The sequence below is a fragment of the Macaca nemestrina genome, chromosome 1 (assembly GCF_043159975.1).
Source record: "Macaca nemestrina isolate mMacNem1 chromosome 1, mMacNem.hap1, whole genome shotgun sequence".
Lineage (NCBI taxonomy): Eukaryota > Metazoa > Chordata > Mammalia > Primates > Cercopithecidae > Macaca > Macaca nemestrina.
This window is the reverse complement of record NC_092125.1, coordinates 75,324,525-75,346,254: the sequence shown is the minus strand read 5'-3', so window position 1 is coordinate 75,346,254 and position 21,730 is coordinate 75,324,525. Positions and strand designations below refer to the sequence as shown.

The 21,730-nt window shown below is 39.0% G+C and overlaps 1 long non-coding RNA gene across 1 annotated transcript in view; it reads right to left on the bottom strand.

Annotated features, from left to right (window-relative positions):
- Nucleotides 1–964: 964 nt before the first annotated feature.
- Nucleotides 965–21,730, bottom strand: part of LOC105493518 (uncharacterized) — a 50,741-nt gene continuing 29,975 nt past the window's right edge. The window contains exons 2-3 of the long non-coding RNA XR_011614235.1: nucleotides 2,365–2,473; nucleotides 965–1,299 (exon numbers count right to left, since the gene is read on the bottom strand). This is a non-coding gene — a long non-coding RNA (uncharacterized lncRNA). The remainder of the gene's footprint in view (nucleotides 1,300–2,364; nucleotides 2,474–21,730) is intronic.

The following is a 21,730-nucleotide window of genomic DNA, read 5'->3' as shown; positions in this document are numbered from 1 at the left end:
ATGGAGTTTCGCCATGTTGGCCAGGCTGGTCTTGAACTCTGAAGCTCAAACCAATCCACCCACCTCAGCCTCCCAAAGTGCTGGGATTACAGGCCTGAGCCACCATGCGTGGCCTAGTTTACTCAAAATTATAGGTAGCTGATGTATAGAATATTGAATTGAAGTCAATAGCCTCACCCTAATCCTAAAATTACCACTGACTTATTTTGTAACACTGAATCAATATCTCAATCTCTCTAGGAAGAGTTGTCTTATATCTAAAATGAGAGTATTGAATTAATCCACTTTGAGCTGTCTGAATTCACAGGGACTCCATGACTGGCAGAGATAGAGCCCTAAAGTTGTTAGTGCTAATAACTCTCCTCCAAGCCTTCCCAGTAATGTTATCAACTATTGATAAGCATAGATTTTATTTTATAAGCAGTAGAAAAGTTTTTGGTCTGGGTAGGATAAAAAAGTGCATGGCAGTAGCAACACTTAGACTTCTTCCAGGGATTTCACAAGCCATGTTAGAGGGAAGGCATAAAACAGAAAAGAGCAGCCAAGTATGATGGTGCATGCCTGTGGTCCCAGCTACTCAGGAGGCTGAGGCTGGAGAATTGCTTGAAGCTGGGAGGTAGAGGTTGCAGTGAGCCAAGATCATGCCACTGCACTCCAGCCTGGGGAAGATACTGCTTGATGACTGCAGGGTGAATGCTTTTATGGGAGGTACTCTTTTGAGGACTCAAAAAACAAACAAAAAAACTGAGGTATATTTCACGGACAGTGAGGAGGAGAGATATTTGTCACAATTAGGCTGGTGGTGGCTCAACTTTAATACAACTTCATTAAAAAAAACTGAAACATGAAAATATGCTCAACTCCATTCATAATAAAAATGGGAATTAAAATTATGCTGAGATAATATTTTAAACTTTTTATTATTCAACTAAAAATCACTCTTACAGCATATATTTAGGGCATCTTGAGTCTCTATACTCTTAGGTTGCAAGGGAAAAAAATCACTCTAGAACCTAGCAGCTTGAAATAACAATGGTTTGTTATTTCTCATGATTCTGAGAGTTGACAGGGCTCAGCAGAATGGTTCATCTGGAGATGGGAGCTAGGCTACAGTCATCTGGGGATCTGAGTAGGCTGGAGCACTCATGATGGCCCACTCATATGATGGGTGGCTGGTTCTGACTGTCATGTGGCAGTTCATCTGGGACTGTTGACTAGAGCACCTTGATTCTCCATATGTCTTCTCCATATGGGCTGGACTCCTTGTTGTCTCAGCTTCACAGGGGTAAATGTTCCAAGCTTGAGAAAGCAGAAAATGTAGATTTCTTAATACCCTTTTATAACTTCTGAATTTTGTACTATATGATTGTATTCTTATTAAAAAATAATTGAGTACATTTACATTTTCTTAAATCCAAACAATGAGACATAGAAATTTCACTTCTGAGCATGAACTCCCAGAGAAATGTAGATCCCTTATAAAAGCAGACAAAATTAGAAAGGTTATTATTGCAACCCTGTTTGCAACAGTGTAAAAAATGGAACTAACATAAATGTCTATCTACCAAGAGTAGATGACCAATAAATCACAGTGTAGCCATATTATGGAATACTACACAAAACTTAAAAAACTAAGAATTATATACTTACTAACATGGAAAGATTTCCAAATGATAGTGTTGCATATTAAAAACTCAGAAAACATATTATGAATTGTGTCAAAAATGATTAAAAATAAATGTGCATATATATACATACATACATGTACAAACATAGCACAGAAAAGGACCTGACAGTTCTAGGGAACTTCAGTGCCTCTATGGTTTCCTTTTTACAATAAAAATTACATTTTTATTACATGTATTATTATATATTAATGGAATTAAATTAAAAAGAAAGTCAACTTTTGTCTCAAGATGGTGGATTAGCCATTCTCAAACCATGGCTACTGTGTTTGTCTTCTAAGGCTCACTTTCACCTTATTTTTCTACAACCCTCACCCTGCTTCATTGAAACACATGATAGAAAGATGTAAGAACAGCTAGAGCAAACAGTAGAGTTAAATAGAATGTAGTAATAAGTAACAGGAAGGAAGATTAGAGAAAATGACTAAATAAAAACAAAATAATACCATCACTTCCACTACCAAGATACCATGTAGTTTGCTAAAATGCACTGTAAAAAATAATTATTTTATAGAAAGCAGTGTATGTGATTCAAATCAGTGAAACATGGGCTCATTAGCTGTCCTTCACATATTCTTGAAAAAAATTTAAAGCCCATTTTCCAATAAAGGGGAGATTGATAATGCACTATAAACTGCCATAAGGAATTCTGAGTTGTAATGGGTATGAAAAAATGTACCTTATTCTACATTTACAGGAGCAGTAGAGTGAAGTTTTCCATTTCCTCATTAATTAATTCAAAGACGGGTCCTGAGCCTTCCATGTGAGACACACACATCCTGCAGAGCCTGTAAGAGGAGACAGACTTTCAAACAATTACAGCAAGTGTCTGGGAATATGGCTGATAGACCACTTATCTGGACCTAGGAGAGGCATAAAAGAATGATTAAAAATTGCTAATAATATGGTCATATCTAACACTTTGAATCCTTACTAAGTGCTAGGCACTGTACTGTGAGTTTTACATACATTCACTCTTTGATTCTTCCATAATTCTTATAATGTAGATACCATTGTTATTTTTTCTGGTGAGGATTCTGCTGGTTAGAGACTTAAGTAATTCCTTCCAGGTCATGCAGCCAGTCAGTAGTGGAGCCTGGATTCTAGCTCGTGACTGTCTGGCCTTCATGCCCTGATTTTTCCAAGATTTGTACAATATTGCTGACCAGCTGGCTCTTAATGAATTGGTAAGCTGGCACTATGCTGGCTGTGGGGAGGCATGAAAGAAGGTAGTATCTTTGAAGACCTACTGGTGGTTTAACTTGGCGAAACTCAGGAATGAAAAGTGGCAGGACATGAGGCTGAACATGGAGGCATTGGCTGAGCCATAAATGGGTCATAAGCCAGTAAAAGAATTTAGGTTTTATTATATAAACTATAGAAAGATACTGAAATGTCTCTGGGAACAAGTCAAGTCAGCTATCATAATTCTTGTAGCATAGAGTGCAAATTATTCTAAAGGTATTGAGAAAGCAAGGAGATCATTTAGGAAGATGTTTCAAAGAGTCTAATCAATACATAAAATGAGCTTGAACCAGTAAGAGGAGAGAGAGATAGTATGAAAACTGTTCTCTTGAATCCATTTGTTGCCATCCTTCTGAGAGAAAAGTAACAGAATCGTGCTGAACAAAACTTACCTATCAAGGCACCAAATGTACTGTGTTATTAACATTCACATTCCAACCCAGTGGTCATAGCCATATGTTGCTATTTCCTACTCGATTTTAATTCCTGGACCATTGACCTCAGTCCCTGAGAAATTCCTATGTTAACACAGGGCTGAGAGAATGTTGATCTGAGTTGTTAGGATTTCATAGCTCAGAAGAAGATTGAAAGATATAGTGCAGAGTTAATGGATTTTTCAGCAACTTCCTAAATAAAATGTATGGTCTTTGCTAAATATCACCTTGTTTGCTAATGTGTTAGCCAAGGTTCTCCAGAGAAACAGAATCAATGGGATATATAAAATAGGAATTTACTTGCACAATTATGAAGGCTAAGAAGTCCCACAATCTGCTGTCAGCAACCTGGAGGTTCAGGAAAGTGAGTGATACAGTTTCAGCCCAAGCTCAAAGGCTTGAGAACCAAGAGAACCAATTATGTAAGTCTTGGTCTGAGTTCCAAGTCCTGAGTGCCAAAAGTGCTGATTCAAGGACAGGAGAGAGAGAGAAAAATTCACCCTGTCTGTCTTTCTATTCTATTCTGGACCTCATTGAATTAAATGAAGTCCACCTAAATTAGAGAGGGTCATCTGTTTCATTCAGCCTACTGATTCAAATGCTAATCTCTTCCAAAAACGATCTCACAGACATACCCCAAAATAATGTTTTACCAACTATGCAGACATCCTTTTACCCAGTCAAGCTAACACACAGAATTAACTATTGCAGTTAATGTGTGAGGTCTTTGTGTTTCATATTTCCCTAGTGTCCCAGGATGAAATCACCCACAGGTCTTGAAGGGAGAAAAAGACAAAATTCAAGTAGGTCAATTTTATTGCATGGTGGAAGCTCTGGTAAAAGAGTTGGTCATGAGGAGATTGAAAAGATTAGTTAGAGTAGGCCTCGAGATTATTGTTTTTTTCCCAATTATCCATGCTTACACTTTACCCAATGGCCATAGAAAATCAAGACTCAGTCACATTGTCAAGGATCCTCTTGTGAATGGCACACATCTCATGTAAAAGTTTTTATAATAATGAATTATTTAGGGTTACCTTTTCAAATTGAAGGGTGCTGATATTTTAAATGTGTCCACTTTCTGTAGTATTGTAGCTACAACATGGCACTCTTCAGGTAAGTATTTGGACACTTGAATTTTAAATACTAAGGACAATTTTTACTAAGGAAAACTGTTTTACTAAGGAATTTTACTAAGGAAAATCTTTAAGTTAGCAGAGAAAAAATATTTTTAGAATTATGAATGCTAATAATAATATGAATTGAAAAGAATTGCTTTAAGTCCTTCTGTACAGAAGAAGTGTATTACGCAAAGAGTAACGGTGTGAACTGGAAGCTGGGAGAGCTGGCTTTGTTCCCTTCACCAGCGATCATTGGGGTGTGTCACTTGATATCAAGGACTTCCGTTTATCAATCACAAAGTGGTGGTAAAAATGGCTTTCTTTACCACTGGCTTCTGGGGTAGATAAATGATAGTCAGACTCATGCCAACTACTTGGTAAAATATGAAGATTCTAGTTAATTAACCTTTTTTTTTTTTGATCACCATAACAAAGAGTCAATTCAGTTTTTCCACTAGATTAAATGACCTTCCGTTTTTCTTAATTGAAGGAGTTGGCCAAGCATTTTGACTTGAACTGTCCCTTCTTCCTAGACTAATCCTATATCCAATTAAGCCCAAGCCCTGCTGATTTTACTTTCTAAATGTTTCTCATATCTGTCTACTCCTCTCAACACCCATTCCATTTCTCTAGTTCAGAGCTCATTATCTTTTCAACAAATGCTACAGTAGCCTTTTAATCTCCCTGTCTCCATTTTTGTTCTATTTTAAAATTTCCCTCTTCTTGTAGGCAGAGTCATTTTTCTAAAACTCAGCCTGACCATCTGTGGCTTCCCATTTCCTGTGGGCAAAGTCCATGCTCCTTAGCCCAGCTTGCAAGAATGTTCTTAGACTGTCTCCCCATTCTGTCTTCCATTTTTGCTTCCCCTACTATCTACTTTGTATGGTATGCCCTAGTAATAGCAAACCACTGCAGTTCCTTGCATATACCAGGACATTTTATTCCTCCTCTATGTCCCTCTGCCTGGGACATCAATCCTACCTTTCTTCACTCAACTTACATTTTTTATTACTTAAGGCTTAGCTAGTCATCATCTCCTCCAGAGCCCATCCCTAAACATTTCATTTGACCCACACTTTCTCCTCTGTTTTCATAGCCTCCCAGCCTTGCTTTTTCTAGTACACCTACCTTTTATATTAACATGGTATTTCCCCCACAAGACTACAAGTTCTTCAGTGTCAGGAACCACATCTTGATCACCTGTGTCTCTAAAACCCAGGACTATGGATGGTTCATGGTAACCTTCAATAATGTCCCTTGCTCTGATTCTTCCTCAATTTTCTATCCTTATTTTTTTGCTTCTATAGAAGTTTAATGCTGGAATTAGAGACCATCTGGTCCAATTCTTTTCTCTATCACTCCATTTACAGAAGAGAAAACTGAAAGTAGGTTTTTGTGCCCTAAATCATACAAGCAAATAGTAGCACAGTCAGATGCAGAACCCAGTTCTCCAGAGAACAAAGGTTAAACTACATGAAATAAAAGTTATGGTAAAGTTTTTGGCAGAATGCCTGGCATGTTGTAGGAGCTTAGTATGTGATAGGCCATTTCTGTTCTAAGCCAATTGTCTTTCCACGATATTCCCCTGCCTTTCTGCAAGAGTAACTCTTCCAGTTGCTTTTTTTTCGCTCTTCAGTCTCTCAGGTTGATACAGCTATCGAGATTATGGCTTTCAAAGTGTTTGAGAGGAACCATATTTTATAAATCCAACATTGCTGACTGTTGAAGGTATGCTATTAAAAATGTTAACTCACCAGGACCAGAAACACCCCGATGAGGGTGCAGAGTTTTCCTGTTACATTTAATTAAAAGATCATTTTTATGACAACATCATATTAGGGGTGATAAAAGGATCGTAAATTGCTTCATGAGGTCACCAAGGAAGTTCCAATGCCCCATTAGTTTTCATTGTCCAGTCCCTCGATATCAACACTTACTTTTATCACAAAGTACATAAAACATACTGACCTTTCTGGTTGCCATACACAAATGTTCCCCAAAATCATATTGAACTTGTTTCACATCTGAAACTTATTACTGCCAAGGGCAGATGTAAAATGTGGCTAATATTTTATATGCTATAAAAGGATGAAGTTCTGGAAAATTACAGATGTAAGTGCTTTGGTCTCTGAAACTTAACATGTCCTTCTGTAAATATAATAACTTTGACCTCCTGTTTTTGATTATAGAATTATAACCTAAAACATAAGTGGGAAGCCATGTATCAGCAAGAATACGGATAAGCAGGGATGATTATTTAACTGAAGTACATGTTTGTTGTTTAAAATGAAAGGAAAAATTATTTTAATTTTGTTACTTATGGAAATACAGATGTTATTCTACAAACATATATTTTATGATTGTAATTAAGAAATGGTTTTACACAACATCAAAAAAAGTCTAAACTACTAACCACAATTTTATGAAGAACCTGTCAATTTCCACAGAAGTGACAGAATCTTCTGCGTCTTTGTTATTTTGGTTTGGACATGCCTGTTTAATATTCAGAAAATCATAGTGCAAAGGAATTTCCAGAAGTCAGGTTCTCCAAAGTGGCTTTACAAAGCACTGATTTCTAAAACCTTTATAAAACAATTTTATTAAGACCTTCACTGAAAACCTTGATTTTTTTTTATCACCTGGTTCATTCCTCTTTCCAAAGGAAGTGACCAGCCAAAACTGTCTGTATGCAACAAAAAGATAAAAATTTCAATTAGGCTCAGTGCTGTCATAAGCGGACCACATGAGAAAGCTTGAGATAATCCACATTACATATTGATGTCTATCAGCTTCGAGACCACAGCCGTGATTCATTCCAGGCCCCTTTTGTAGGTTTGGCAGCCACTGCACCCAATAAAGGCCTAATCATATTAATTTATGCCCCTATCAATTATACATTCAGATTCCCCAGATAGCTTGTCAGTTTTTATTCACTATTTTCCAAAAAATACGCCTATTACAGTTACTGTGCAAATAGTAGGACTGTCAGAAATGGAGATTTAAAGAATATTACTTAAAAGAGGTGGGCTTCCTTAATTTATAAATGTTGTATTATATGTCATACATGTGCTAGTTTTAAAATCAGGGGCACTGTGAAGATGGATGTCACATGAAGGACTTTCTACAAAGGGGAAGGGTGAACCTTCTCAATTCCTTTGTGGTGTTTTAATAGTTCTTTAAATCAAACAATCTTTGGTTTATCTGCAAAATATCTCAGATACTATTATTTGAAACATCATTATTCTCTCAAACAAGAATCTTCAATTAAATTACTTTACAGGCACTATCTTCCTACTCTATTTTGCCATGTGGCTGAAGGTCTTGTGAAGGTGGTCTTCAGAGTATCTGCGTATTATCTTTGGCGATGGTATTGATAGGCTGCTTCAGGCAGGTATAGGGTGCCTCAGCGTGGTGGGGGAATCCCTGTTCATAAGCAAGGGAGTATCAGGACCCCAGGAACCAGGAACTATGGGCAATTCTGCAGTAAGGAATAATACAAGTTATAAGATCCTGGGAGTCAGGCAGTGAATTAGCCAGAGCAGGGGGTAAAGTAAACCAAGTCTAGCTCTGTGCCCTTCTGCTTTTCCTTTTTCCCCCTCCATCTCCCAAATCAGCTGCCCATTCACGTCCACGCTTGCAGAACCTTGTCCTCCTCTAGCTGACATCTAGTTCTTGATGATATATTTGTGAATCGGCTCAAAGCTGAGCCTTTTCAAGGAGAGATATAGAGAAGAGCCTCTGTGTGGGTAACCTGAGCACCCAACTACTATAGGGAGGGCTGGAGGGATTGGAACTGTTTGGAACATATCAGACAGTGGAAAGTCCTTTGCTTGTTGAACAAAAACATATAGAGATCTACAAAAAAAAAAAAAAAAAGATGTAGACTCTGATTCATAGAGCAGAGATTCTAGTGGTTGAGTGGTAAAACAACAAATAAAGATAAAATTACAAATTTTGTTCAGGTTATAAAGACTAATGTAGGATGTTATGAGAAAGCAAAAGAGGAGACCTTTTGATGGGAAGATCCAGGAAGTTTCATTCAAGCTCAGGATTGGGTAGGACTCTGCAGGAGGAGAAGAGCAGCCTGAAGACATACGCTATCTCCACTTCTTTCCTAATCCCTCAGACATGACAATAGAAATGTACAACTATAAATCCATAAAGACAAAAAAAGAGTTAGAGAAGAAACTACAGCATACGTATTGACAAGACACCAGCAATTGGAAAGTCTAGTTGGAACCTTGGGTTTCCCTAAAAGCAGAAAATGAAACAAAGCCTTATATGGAAAATGAACCAGGACAGCAGAAGTGAGAAGGTGGGGAATGTGAGACTGGAAGGGGGCTCATGAGCTGGCTCCTATGTTGCACAACTGGGTCTCAGATCCCTTGGGAGCTTTCAGAGGAGCTGTGTAACTTGGAGCAGGCTAGAGCATGTGTTCATGACGCCCTCCCCTACCTTTGAAGGGCTGCCTTCAGGAGGGTTAAAATCTTTATACCTCTGGGTTGCTTCCAGGCTATGACTTCAGACAAAACTTTGGGGTGGCAAAGCAGAGAGAGACTGAAGTCCATGCTTGATGTGGGAAACAGATCTTACATGTGGAACTGTCTACCGCTACACTGAAATCAGCTGGGCAGACAGTTTGTGGCACACAGTGCCTTACAAGTGGTTGGTACAGGCAGGGAATAGAGAAACCAGGATTCCAACTGTCTACAGGGGAGAATGCCAATAAGAACCAAGATAGCTCCTGTCATAAGCCCCACTACCTTTGAAGGCAGGAGTGTGATGTGGAGTTGATTACAGAAGAATGGATTGGAAACCTGTACAACGAGCATTCATTAATCCCACCATGCCTGCTCCAGCTCCAGCAATCAGGCAGTTTCTCCTTCCCATGCCAGAAGAATGGAGCTTTCTTTTCTAGGGAGCCCAATGTAGACTACTGCTGAAAGTAACCATTAGTGATAGTAATTGCTCCTGCTCCCTGGCTACCCATTTTCTCTTTTCTTGTGCAGGTCTCTGAGTAGCTAGACTTTTTCTCTATGCATTTTCTCTGTCTCATTTTATGTGGTTCTGTTAGTTTTTGATAAGAAACTTCCTCTGTGCTTTGTGAATCTCAAATGAACTTCTGTGTGGATGTCACCAGGAGTTACTGAGCATCATATGAAGGTTTTCTAAGTTCTACTCTCATAATCTCACCCCATGGGAAGAAAAGCCTGCTTAGTTGCCTTATAGACAGTCACCTTTTCCCATTGCCTTCATCTTGATGGATAATTCTCAGAGAATTCCATTCTTTAATTGTGTCAAACTCCTCCCCACTTTCCTGCACCAATCTTGGTGCCAAACCTGAAGGTGGGGTGGATTACTTCCACAAACATATCATTGAACAGAGCTAGTCATATAGCCCCACTTAGATGCAAAGGAGGCTGGGAAATGAGGGCTTCTTATGCCCAGAAGCAAAACAAAACAGCAAGTAAAAACATAGTGTAGGATCTAGAACTAGATGTACCATATGACCCAGCCATCCCATTACTGGGTATATACCCAAAGGATTATAAATCATGCTGCTATAAAGACACATGCACACGTATGTTTATTGTGGCACTATTCACAATAGCAAAGACTTGGAATCAACCCAAATGTCCATCAGTGACAGACTGGATTAAGAAAATGTGGCACATATACACCATGGAATACTATGCAGCCATCAAAAAGGATGAGTTTGTGTCCTTTGTAGGGACATGGATGCAGCTGGAAACCATCATTCTTAGCAAATTATCACAAGAACAGAAAACCAAACACCGCATGTTCTCACTCATAGGTGGGAACTGAACAATGAGATTACTTGGACTCGGGAAGGGGGACATCACACACCAGGGCCTATCATGGGGAGGGGGGAGGGGGGAGGGGGGAGGGATTGCATTGGGAGTTATACCTGATGTAAATGACTAGTTGATGGGTGCTGACGAGTTGATGGGTGCAGCACACCAACATGGCACAAGTATACATATGTAACAAACCTGCACGTTATGCACATGTACCCTAGAACTTAAAGTATAATTAAAAAAAAAAACAAAAAAACAAAAAAAAAACAACGTAGTGTATTCTCTTCACAGTGACTTTGGTCAATGGCCACTTTCAGTATTCTAGAATCCCAGGAATATTACTCTTCTGCCACCTCACTCCAGCCACATTCAATTTGCACTCACCTCTATTTGCACATTGACTTTTAGGAACCAGACTTAAGATATCCAGTGCAGTGCCTGGGAAGTTCTCTGCCTATTGCTAGGAGAATGGAAATTTCCCTGGAGTATATGAGAGGAAGTTGATGAATGCTGGAGTAGACTAGAGGAGACAAGAATTGTTTCATTTGAGAAAAGTGAATGGTGCTGGAGCAGACAAATGAATCTAATGCAAGGACTAATCAGAAAACACAAATGAAACAAGCTATCTCCTGGAAAACAGAATCACTAAAACTGGTTGAACCAGAAAAAAATGGGCTCAATGAGAAAGAGAAAGAAAATGGGGGAAAGGAGGGTAAGGAGGTATCTTAGCTCAGGTTGCCATAACAAAATACCATACACTGGGTGACTTAAGCAACAAAATTTATTCCTCACAGTTCCAGAAGTCTGAGACCAGGGCATCAGCATGGTCCTGTCCTGGTGAGGGCCCTCTTCCTGGCTTTCAGATGACTGCCTCCTTGCTGTGTCCCCACATGGAGGGGAGGGGAGAGGAAGCTCTGGTGTTTCTTCTTCTTGTAAGGACACTAATCCCATCCCAAGGGCTCCACCTTCATGACCTCATCTAAACGTAATTGCCTCCCAAATATCCCACCTCCTAATACCATCATATTGGAGGTTAGGGCTTCAACACACACATTTTGGAAGGACACAAATATTCAATCCGTAACAGCTGGTCAGTTGAGAAATAAAATTTGTTAATGAGTGGCTTTTTGGCAAACATGTCAGAAAGGACAGGAAGTAAGTATCAAGGACTTTCCTATTCATTAAAGGATATTTGACGACTTGTTATGAATCAGAAGAGAACAGTTGAAAATGAGTGGCTGGCAAGATACTAATCCAGGGACCTGGGCACTGTTACATCTGAGTCACATCACTGAAAGGGAACTCCTTTAAAAAGAAATTTAACATTGTAAATTCCTTTAAAAGACAGTAAATGTCACCTGAGTGTCTAAAAGACATATCTGTTTCCTACTTTAAAATAGTTTTCTTCTATTTTATCATTTTAGTTATACAGATTTCATATAAATTTCAGCTGAACTGGGGTTGTTCAATTATAGTCAACTCTCGGTTTCCCATAATAGAAAAAAGACTCTTCATTTGGCATTTGAGAATGCGATTTAACAGTTGCTTAAATATCCACTATATGCAAGGTCCATTCTTGAAATAAACAAAATGAAATCCCTACGCTCACAGAGCTTATTTATTTATTTATTTATTTTGCAAGGGGTTGGTGGTTATGCATGTGAAGCAATAAACAAACTAGAAGAAATCAAATGATTATAAATACTATAAACAGAATTTACCCAGAGAATAAGATAGAGAATAATCAGGATATAGGAGAAAGCCCGTCTCAGAAGAATACATTTAATCTGAGTCCTCAATGCAAAAGAGGAGCCTATCATACCAAGATTTGGGGGAAGTGCATTCCGGAATAAGTTCCTGGGAGCTCAAGTACAGCACGATGACTATAGTTAACAATACTGTATTGGATATTCAAAATTTCCTGAAAGTAGATCTCAAATGTTCTCACCCTACACACACAAAAAGACAACTAGGTAAGGTGATGGATAACTTAATTGTGGTAACCATTCCACAACATATGTATATACCAAATCATTACATTATATATCTAAAAGGTATACAATTTTATTTATCAGTTATACCTCAATAAAGCTGGGGAAACAAACATTCCAGACAGAAGGAGCATCAGGTTCTTTGAACCAAGAAAAAGTTTGTTAACTCATAGAAAGACAAACATTTTGGCTCAAGACCTAAGGTATAAAAGAGAGCAGATGGTGGGGATGTTGATGATGGGGAAGGCTATGCATGAATAGGAGCAGGAGTATATGGGAAATCTCTGTACTTTCTGCTCAGTTTTGAGGTGAACTTCAAACTGCTGCAGAAAAAAATAAGCCTACTTAAAAAGAAAGACAGAGAGTAGAATGAGATCATATTAAAGAGGGAGCAGGGGTCAAATCATGCCAAACTTTGAAAGCCAGAGTAAGGATTCAGAATTGTCTTCTAGGTGCAATTTTAATTCTTCCCGGCTCTTCTTTGCATATTCCTCTTTGCAATGCGCCTTTGCAGTGCAGTGGCTCTCATCGAGAGTTAGAGCCTATTTCTCCACCTCCTAGCGTCCGGGCAGGCCCAATGACTTACTTTGGCCAGCGGGACATTAGCAAACATGACATAAACAAAGGCCTAGGAAGGTTCTTGTGCATTAGGGTTTGCTCTCTGACTGCTCTTTGGAACTCTAAGTCCACCGTTGGAAGAAATCTGGTATAGCTCGCTGGAGAATGAGAGGCCACATGGAGAAGAGAAGAGACATCTCAGCTAAACTCTCTATGACTTGGCCAACTAAGCAACCACAACACACAGGAATGAGGCCTTCCTGGACCATCCAGCCCCAGTTGAGCACTGGAGAGCAGAATAACTATTCAATAGACCCACAGAATCAGGAATGAAAATGAATGAATGTTACTTCAAGCTACTAAATTTTGAGGTGACTTGTAATACAACAAAAAGCTAACTAATTTGGCATGATGGAAATCCTCTGGAAGATATTAAACAGAGCGGTGACCTTATCTGATTTGTATGTAGGTCTAAAAAAAAAAAATCCCTCCAGCAGCAGCATGGAGAATGGATAGTAGTAAAAGGGCAGTGGAATCAGGGAGACCACTGGAAAGTTAATGAAGAAGTCCAGGTGGGAGATGGAGGAAGCTTGGAGAGGTCTGGAAATATTAGCAATAATTGCTATGATCTCATCCAGTTTTAAGGTTTTAAATATCATTCGTCAATGACTCCAAAATGTATTAACGTATGTCCAACCTGGACCTCACCCATGATTCATAATTCATACACTCAAGTGTTCCTTCTGGACATATTCACTTTGATGTATACTTGGAATTCCCAATTTAACAGAATTTGTGATTCTTACTGATTCAGTCTGTCAAAAAGATACCAAGTCTGTTCTTCCCATAGTCTTTCCATTCTCAGTCACTGAACATTCCAAACATTCAGTTAACTCAAGCCAAACATCTTGCAGTCATTCTTGATGTCTTTCTCTCACACTCTACATTCAATCCATCAACAAATCCCATTGGCTTGACCATCAAAAGATAAGGCATTACTAACCTGACCCAAGCCACCATCATCTCCCATCTGGAGGACTGTATAGACTCTTAACTACATAGCCTCTCTGCTTGTTTGCCACCATTGCCAACTGGATTTGTTTTCTATTGCTCTGTAAAGAAGTGTTAATATACACAGTGGCTTAAAAGAACATAAATCCATTTTTTATTACATGTATTTGTTTATAATTTATTGTTAAAACCACAAATTATTCTCTTACAGTTTCTATGGGTCAGGAGTCTGAGTGCAGTTTAGCTGGTCTTCTCAGTATTTTGTCAGGCTGAAATCAAGGTGTCAGTATAGCTGCAATCTCATCTGAGGCTCATAGTACTCTCCCAAGCACAAAGATTGTTGGCAGCTTTCAGTTCGTTACAGCTGTGGGACTAAGGTCCTTGTTTTGTAGTAGCTGTCAGTGGCCAGGGCCTACTCTCAGCTCCTAGAGGCTGCCTGCAACTCTTTCCCATGTGGGCCCCATAGACATATCACAACATGACTCTGTGCTTTCTTCCAGGCCAGCAGGGGTGCACCTGCTGCAGCTGCTTTTCTTTTAAAGGGCCTATCTGATTAGGCCAAGGTTAACTAATTAACTGGATCAAAAGTTCTACCCATCCTCAAGGCGAGGGAATTATACAGGATATATACACCAGGGGTCAGGGTTCTTGAGGACCACCTAGAATCTTGTCTACCATACCCACTTTGTTTTTCCATTGTGAACGCACCAACTTTAGCCGGGTTCTCCAAAGAGCAGGTAGAACAATCCTGCTTTTATGTTTTAAAAAGTGAGATCATGTCAATCTTCAGCTCAGAACATTCCAATGGTGTTTCATCTCTGTGATAGGAAAAAATGCAGTCTTTATCTGGTCTGCAAGACCTTAAGAGAGCTGGCTCTCCACTGCTCATCTGCCCTTATCCCCTACAGTTCATTCACCCCCTTGTTCATGTCATGCCAGATATCTTGGCTTCTTCTTGGTCTTTAAACACACCCAGAATGTTCCTATCTCAGGGTTTCTGCACTTGCTAATGCTTTTGTCTGAAATACACTCCTTCAGGAGACTGGCCTACCTCACCCACCCACAGATTAACAAATTCTGCTCATCTTATTAAATAGGCATTCAGTAAATGCCCTGTGTATCTCTGAGTCACTTACTAGCTCCCTGACCCTGTTTTATTTTTCTTTTTAGCACTGGGTCAGTTTGGGTCTCCCAAAAAGCAGATGCCAAGATGGATTTAGATGTGCAAGAGATTTACGAGGGAAAATGTTGTAGAAGGATAAAGGGGAGAGGGAGGAGAAGTGGGTGGGTAGAGCCTTCAGACAGCAATACAGGTCTGATATCCGTAAAAGAAGACAGGTAAGATGAGGATCAGAAGGGAATAATGGGTAGGGAGGATCTCAGATTACAATGCAGCTCTGAGAAAGTCTTGGGCAGGCTGGTGGGAAGCCCTGGAGCAAAGATGGTCAGTTAGAAGAGTCTCATGTTGAGCAGAAATGACCTGGCTGTAGCACCTTCTGGTCAGTACTGTCTAGGATTAACCTGGGACAATCCAGGCCTGTGTGAACACAGTAGGAGGTCCAAGGATGTGATAGGTAGAGGCCATCAGCCAGTTTCACTCCTCATAGCTCAACTTCCATAGTAACCACAAACACTATCATCACCCAATGTACATGACTCTTTTATATCACTGCATATCCCCAGTGCCAACAACAGTGCCTTTCATATGATCGTCACCATTCTATAGCATTTATGAACAATGACTAATAGTATCTAATACTTTTTGAGTGTTTACTGTGCCCTAAGGATTGTTAAAAGTATGCACATTTTTACTGGACTAACTATCACAAAAAACTCCATGAGGTAGGTGTTATTTTGTCCTCATTTAGAAGTGGGAGTATAGAAAATTTAAGCAATTGAACCAAGATTTCACATCTAGCAAGAAGCAAGATGATAGACATATTAATTTCCCTGGCTGTAGTCATCATTGTACTATGTATATGTATATCAAAACATCATGTTGTACATCTTAAATATATACAAAAATAAAATAAAAGTTCCTTAGAATACTTAAAGAAGAACCCAGATCCCAGGTGTTTAACCTCTGCTCTGCACGCTCTGCTCTTCTAGAGAGAATAGCTACATTCAAGCTCAGGATATGGTTGTAGGTGTAATCAACAGAATTATTAAAGAATTTAATGCGAAAAGTAAAAGAAACAGAAAAATCAAGGAGAGTGCCTCAATAGCCATCTTGGCAAATAGTGGGTGTTGAAATAAAAAAGATTGGAGCTTTCTCCAATTCTTTTCAGTTTTAAGAAGAAATTGTTTTGGCCAGGTTAATTTTGGGAAATATATTAAGCATTCACAAAGTCATAAAGTAGACATCCGAATATCCAAGACTGAATTTCTAGGAACCTGGAAATAAAGATTTAGAAGTCATCATCATAGAGTTTATATTTAAAACTACAAGACCAGAAGAAATTATAATAGAGGAATTAGAGAGATAAAGAAGTGAAGTAGTGCAGCTATTGTGGAAAACAACATGGTGTCTCCTAAAGAAATGAAAAATAGAACTCCCATATGACACAGCAATTCCTCTTCTGGGTATATATCCAAAAGAAATGGAAATCACTGCCTTCTGAAGATATCTGTGCCTGGCCAGGCGTGGTGGCTCACGCCTGTAATCCCAGCACTTTGGGAGGCCGAGGCGGGTGGATCACCTGAAGTCAGGAGTTCGAGAACAGCCTGGCCAACATGGCGAAACCCCATCTCTACTAAAAATATAAAAATTAGCTGGGCACGGTGGCAAGAGTGTGTAATCCCAGCTACTTGGGAGGCTGAGGCAGGAGAATTGCTTGAACCCGGGAGGTGGAAGTTGCAGTGAGCTGAGACTGATCCATTTCACACCAGCCTGGGAGACAGAACGAGACTCAAAAAAAAAAAAAAAAAAAAAAGATATCTATGCCCCATGTTCATTGCAGCATTATTCACAGTAGCCAAAATATGAAAAAAACCTTAGTGTCTGTCCATTGACAGATGAATAGATAAAGACATTGTGATATGTACACACAACGGAATAATATCCAGTCCAATAACACTGCTGAACTTAGAGGACATTATGTTAAAGGGAATAAACAAGACCCAGAAAGAAAAACATTGCATGATCTTTTTATTGGTCATAGAATCTAAAAAAACAAAACCGGAATACATAGTAACAGGAAGTAGAAGATGGGGAGATGAAGGTCAAAGGGTATGTAGTTATAGTTATATAGGATGAATAAATTCTAGCAGTCTAATGTACAACGTAAAGACTATAATTAATAATATTGTATAGCATACTGGAAATTTGCTAAGAGAGTAGATTTTAGGTATCTTCACCACACATGCTAAATCAGTAACTATGTAAGATGATAGATATGTTAATTTGCTTGACTGTAGTAATCATTTCATGTGTATATGTATGTCAAAACATGCTGTACATCTTAAATATATACAAAAATAAAATAAAACTTTCTTAGAATACTTAAAGAAGAAGAAAAAAAGAGAAGGAGAAGAAGAGATGGAGGCTCAGGGCAAAGCCTGGAAGAACCTCAAGAGCACTGAGCTGAGTGAGAAAAAGTCGATTACGAAACGTACGTGCTGTATAATACCATTTATGTAGCGCTGTCAAAATGACAAAATTATAGAGAAAGAAAGTTGCCAGAAATTGGCTGGGCGCGGTGGTTCACTCCTGCAATCCCAGCAGTTTGGGAGGCCGAGGCAGGCGGATCACCTGAGGTCAGGAGTTCAGGACCAGGCTGACCAATATGGTGAAACCCCATCGCTACTAAAAATACAAAAATTAGCCAAGTGTGGTGGCCTGTGCCTATAGTCCCAGCTACTCAGGTGGCTGAGATGGGAGAATTGCTTGAATCTGGGAGGCGGAGCTTGCAGTGAGCCGAGGTAGCCCCACTGCACTCCAGTCTGGGCAACAGAGCCAGACATCATCTTAAAGAAAAAAAAAAAAAAAAAAAAGTTGCCAGAAATTTGTCTTGTGGGGAGGAGTGTAACTATAAGGTGATAATGTGAAGGAGATGAACACAGTTCTGTATTCTGATGGTGGCACAAAACTATAGATGGGATAAAAGTTTTTAGGACTCTAAACAAAAAGAGTGTTTGTAAAAACTAGCATCCCAAAAAACTTAAGTATGGTCCGTATTCTTATAATTGTTTGTACTGCAGCAAAGTCAATTTCTGGGTTTGGACAATGTATTCCATATGTAAGTGCTGGGTGTCCCGGAACTCCCTGTACCATGCTGGCAACTTTTTGTGAATCTTAAACTATTTCAAAATAAAAACTATTTAAAAACATAAAGACAGTTTTTCTGCAAAAGTGGTATCTGTACATTTATTTAGATGTCTTTTTATATTTTTAAGAAACTTTATAATTCTCTATGGCCAAAAGAATTAAAAAATAACTAAATTAGGTTTGCTTCTAGATTGAAATATTTTAATTAAAGAAACAGAGTGCAGGGAAGAATAACTTAAACTGCTGGAGGCCATTTAATTTATTAAACTAAACCTGATCACTCATTATGTGGTGTACAATATGCCAGAAGAAGGGGGATGCACAAGTAAATAAATGGTGCACAGTCCTGGTCTCAGGGAGATCCCAGTCTGATGTGGGACATACCACAAAACTCATACTTACAATTCAGTCTTTTACAGGTGATTTTAATTTCTCATTTGATGCTCTTATTATGGGAGATATGGAATAAGAAACAAGTACCGGCTTAAAATCTTATAAATACTTACATTTGTTAAAAAGGCAGAGATATTAACCTTGTATTACTCTTCAAAGCCTGAGGACAAGATTATTTTGGCTTCCAATTTTACCAGACCATGGCTCCTAATAATATTAAATTGTTTCCTAAGCAAGAAAAATGACTTGGGTCAATAGTAATTAGGCTATCCTTCTACCACTCAGACCTTAGAAGTGAATAAACCAGTAGAAAGTCTGCCTGGTTTTGATGTACACTTAGTGAAGTTGGAATAGGCAGGAAGGGATCCCTGCTTCTGACGCAGGAGGAGAGAGGAGAATTGCAAGTGGACCGAGTCCTGATCCCAAGAAAGTGCTGTTGGGGTTGGTTTGTTATTTTTACTGAGACTCAAATTAGCTCCTTCAGTTTTCTCCTAAAAGAAGCTTTACATGGACCCAGCAGAGACAAGTTCTGATTTCAAAGAGACAACCCTGGAGAACCATAGTGACCTGCCTTGGTACCAAGGACAGGGAATTAGGAGTGACTGGACGGTCATGTCATTTCCTTTTGTTGCTCACTGTGCCCAGTGAATTGTCCTCTTTTCCTTTTAAAAAAGTGGTTGGAGTTTTATGAGGAACAGCATACTTACATGGCTCAAGATATCTTCCACAAATTATTTAGAAATTTAAAATAGTAACTTTATAATAGAGAAAGCTGGCAGACACACCTTAACCAATCATCAGAGTGAACATCATGAGTATCCGGACACACAACATCATGTGACTGCTGATGTAAGACACTGAGAAGGACAGAATATCATTTCTGGTATTCCTGCCAAAAATGAAAAAGCTAAATCTAATCATATGGAAACATCAGACAAAACCATATTGCAGGACAACCTACAAAAGGAGCGTCCTGTCCTCTTCAAAAATGTCAAGGTCAAGATGCAGAAAGGCAGAGGAAGTGTTCCAGATGAAAGGAGACTAAAGATACGTGACAACTAATTGCAATGCATGATCCTGTATTGGATTTTGGACCCGGGGAGGGCAGAAGGAATATCTATTAAGGACATTATTGGCACAGATAACAAAATTTGAAAAATGGACTACGGATTAGATAATACTACTGTATCATTGTTACCTTTCCTAATTTCGAGTATCGTACACTAAGTATATAAGAGAATGTCATTGTTTTTAGGAAATACACACTGAAATATTATTTACAGGCAAAGAACTATACAATGGTTCCAACTTTCAAATAATAAAAAGAAAAATTTACATACATGTATGTGGGGGTACAAATGTATATATAGATAGAGAATTATAATACAAATGGGGCCAAATGTTAATTGGTGAATCTGAGGAAAAAGGAAAATTTTTCTTTAAGTTTAAAATTAAATCAAAATCTAAAATTTAGAAAATATGGGTTTGGCATTGAGTGCTCAGTGTGATCAGTTTCCTTGTGGGCATCAGGTTGAAGTAGGGTAGCAATTTTCCTCAGCCCCTGATGCATCTGACTCACGTGGGGTCTGTTCCAACAGCATGATAACCACAATAATCAAGGTCTGCAGAGATGCTGTAAAAGCACAGAGGACAGCTCCCAACTTAAGCTGTGGGTAATAAATGATTCCCCAGGGTTGGTGATCCTTAAGCTAGGTTAAAAGGAGGAAGAAGAGGTACCCAGGCAAGGGAGGGCCTTCTGGGTGACAGCTATGTTAGCAAAGGCAAGGAGAACTTGTATCTCTTTTTGCCCCTAAGATCAATTCTCTGCCCTTCCTTCTCTGTGTCCAGGAACCCAACCTCTTGGCCTGCATCTCTCAGATCCCCTTGACCTCTGTCTTCCAAAGACTTGATCAATAGAAGACACTAGTAGGAGATGCAAGGGCAGGCAGGGGACAGGCTGGGGTACTTATTCTCACTGATTTTTACAGTACCTATGTAAAGCTATTGCTCCTGTTGCCTGACCCCACTCCACTGTGTCTGTGCACTCCAGACTTTGTTATCACTATTTATTCCTCTTGCCTCTTCAGTCCTGGGGTAGTAATGGCTTCCTGTTCTTGCTAGTCCCTAAGTGCCTTGCCAGCCTTTGTCAGTTTCCCTAGCTATCCACTTTTCTAAGAATAATTCCTCATTATTTTTAGTTAAACCCGTTTAAGTGTGCCATGTTTTTCCTGCCAGGAACCTTCCTAAAACACAAGGTGTGGTTGAAGTTGAGGCCATATGGAGAGATGGTGGGAGATGAGGCTTACATGGTGCAGGGACCAGACCAGAAAAGGCCAGCTTTGGTTTTTATTCTGATATGCAGCAATCCAGACATTACAGAACAGATGAGCTGTTTAGAGGAGAGACCTACACAGCTCTCTCCTGTGTTAGATAGACCTCAATTGTGTGACCTTGGTAAGTGACTTAATCTGCCTGAGCTGTTTCCTCATTTATGGAAAGAGATTAACCTCACAGGGTTAATGTGAGAAATAGATGGGGATATAGCAAGTTCATCTCCTTTTATAACTATATCCAGACAGTATTTTAAAGATCAATTTCAGTACCACCTCCTTCATAAGACTTATCTGACTATATCAATCTCTAGTGACCTCTCCCTTCTCTGAATGTCTGTTGAGCATACAGTCATAATCCAGAGTTTTATATTCCATAATTTCCCATTGTTTCATCTGTGTATACGCATATTTGTTTGCTGTGTTTCTTCAACTAGGTTTTAAACTGTTTCAAATAAGAGGCAATGTCTCACAGGTCTTTTACTCTCCCATTGCTAGACATGGTGGGGACTTATTTGGACTTGTTGGTTGACAAAAGGAGAGGAAAGATTTTGAGTGTCATAGCGTTTAAGGGCAACATTCTTAATCCTCTTCCATTGTTTCCGACCTTTCTACCTCTACCTCTATTCTATTATTATTCTAAAACCAAAACAAATGAAAATTCTTTCATTCCTTCCTTCATCCATTCATTCATTCAAGCATATCTTTTAGTATTTACTATATAAAAATCCATAGGCATTTCAGATATTTGGTTAACTTTAATCATTTGGAAGAGAAGGATTTGTAGTAGACATAGAGTTCCAAACTTAAGTACAATTATGCTCCCCAAATGGGCCGGGTGAAATGAATGATAAAGAGGAGATGGTACTCTAGATT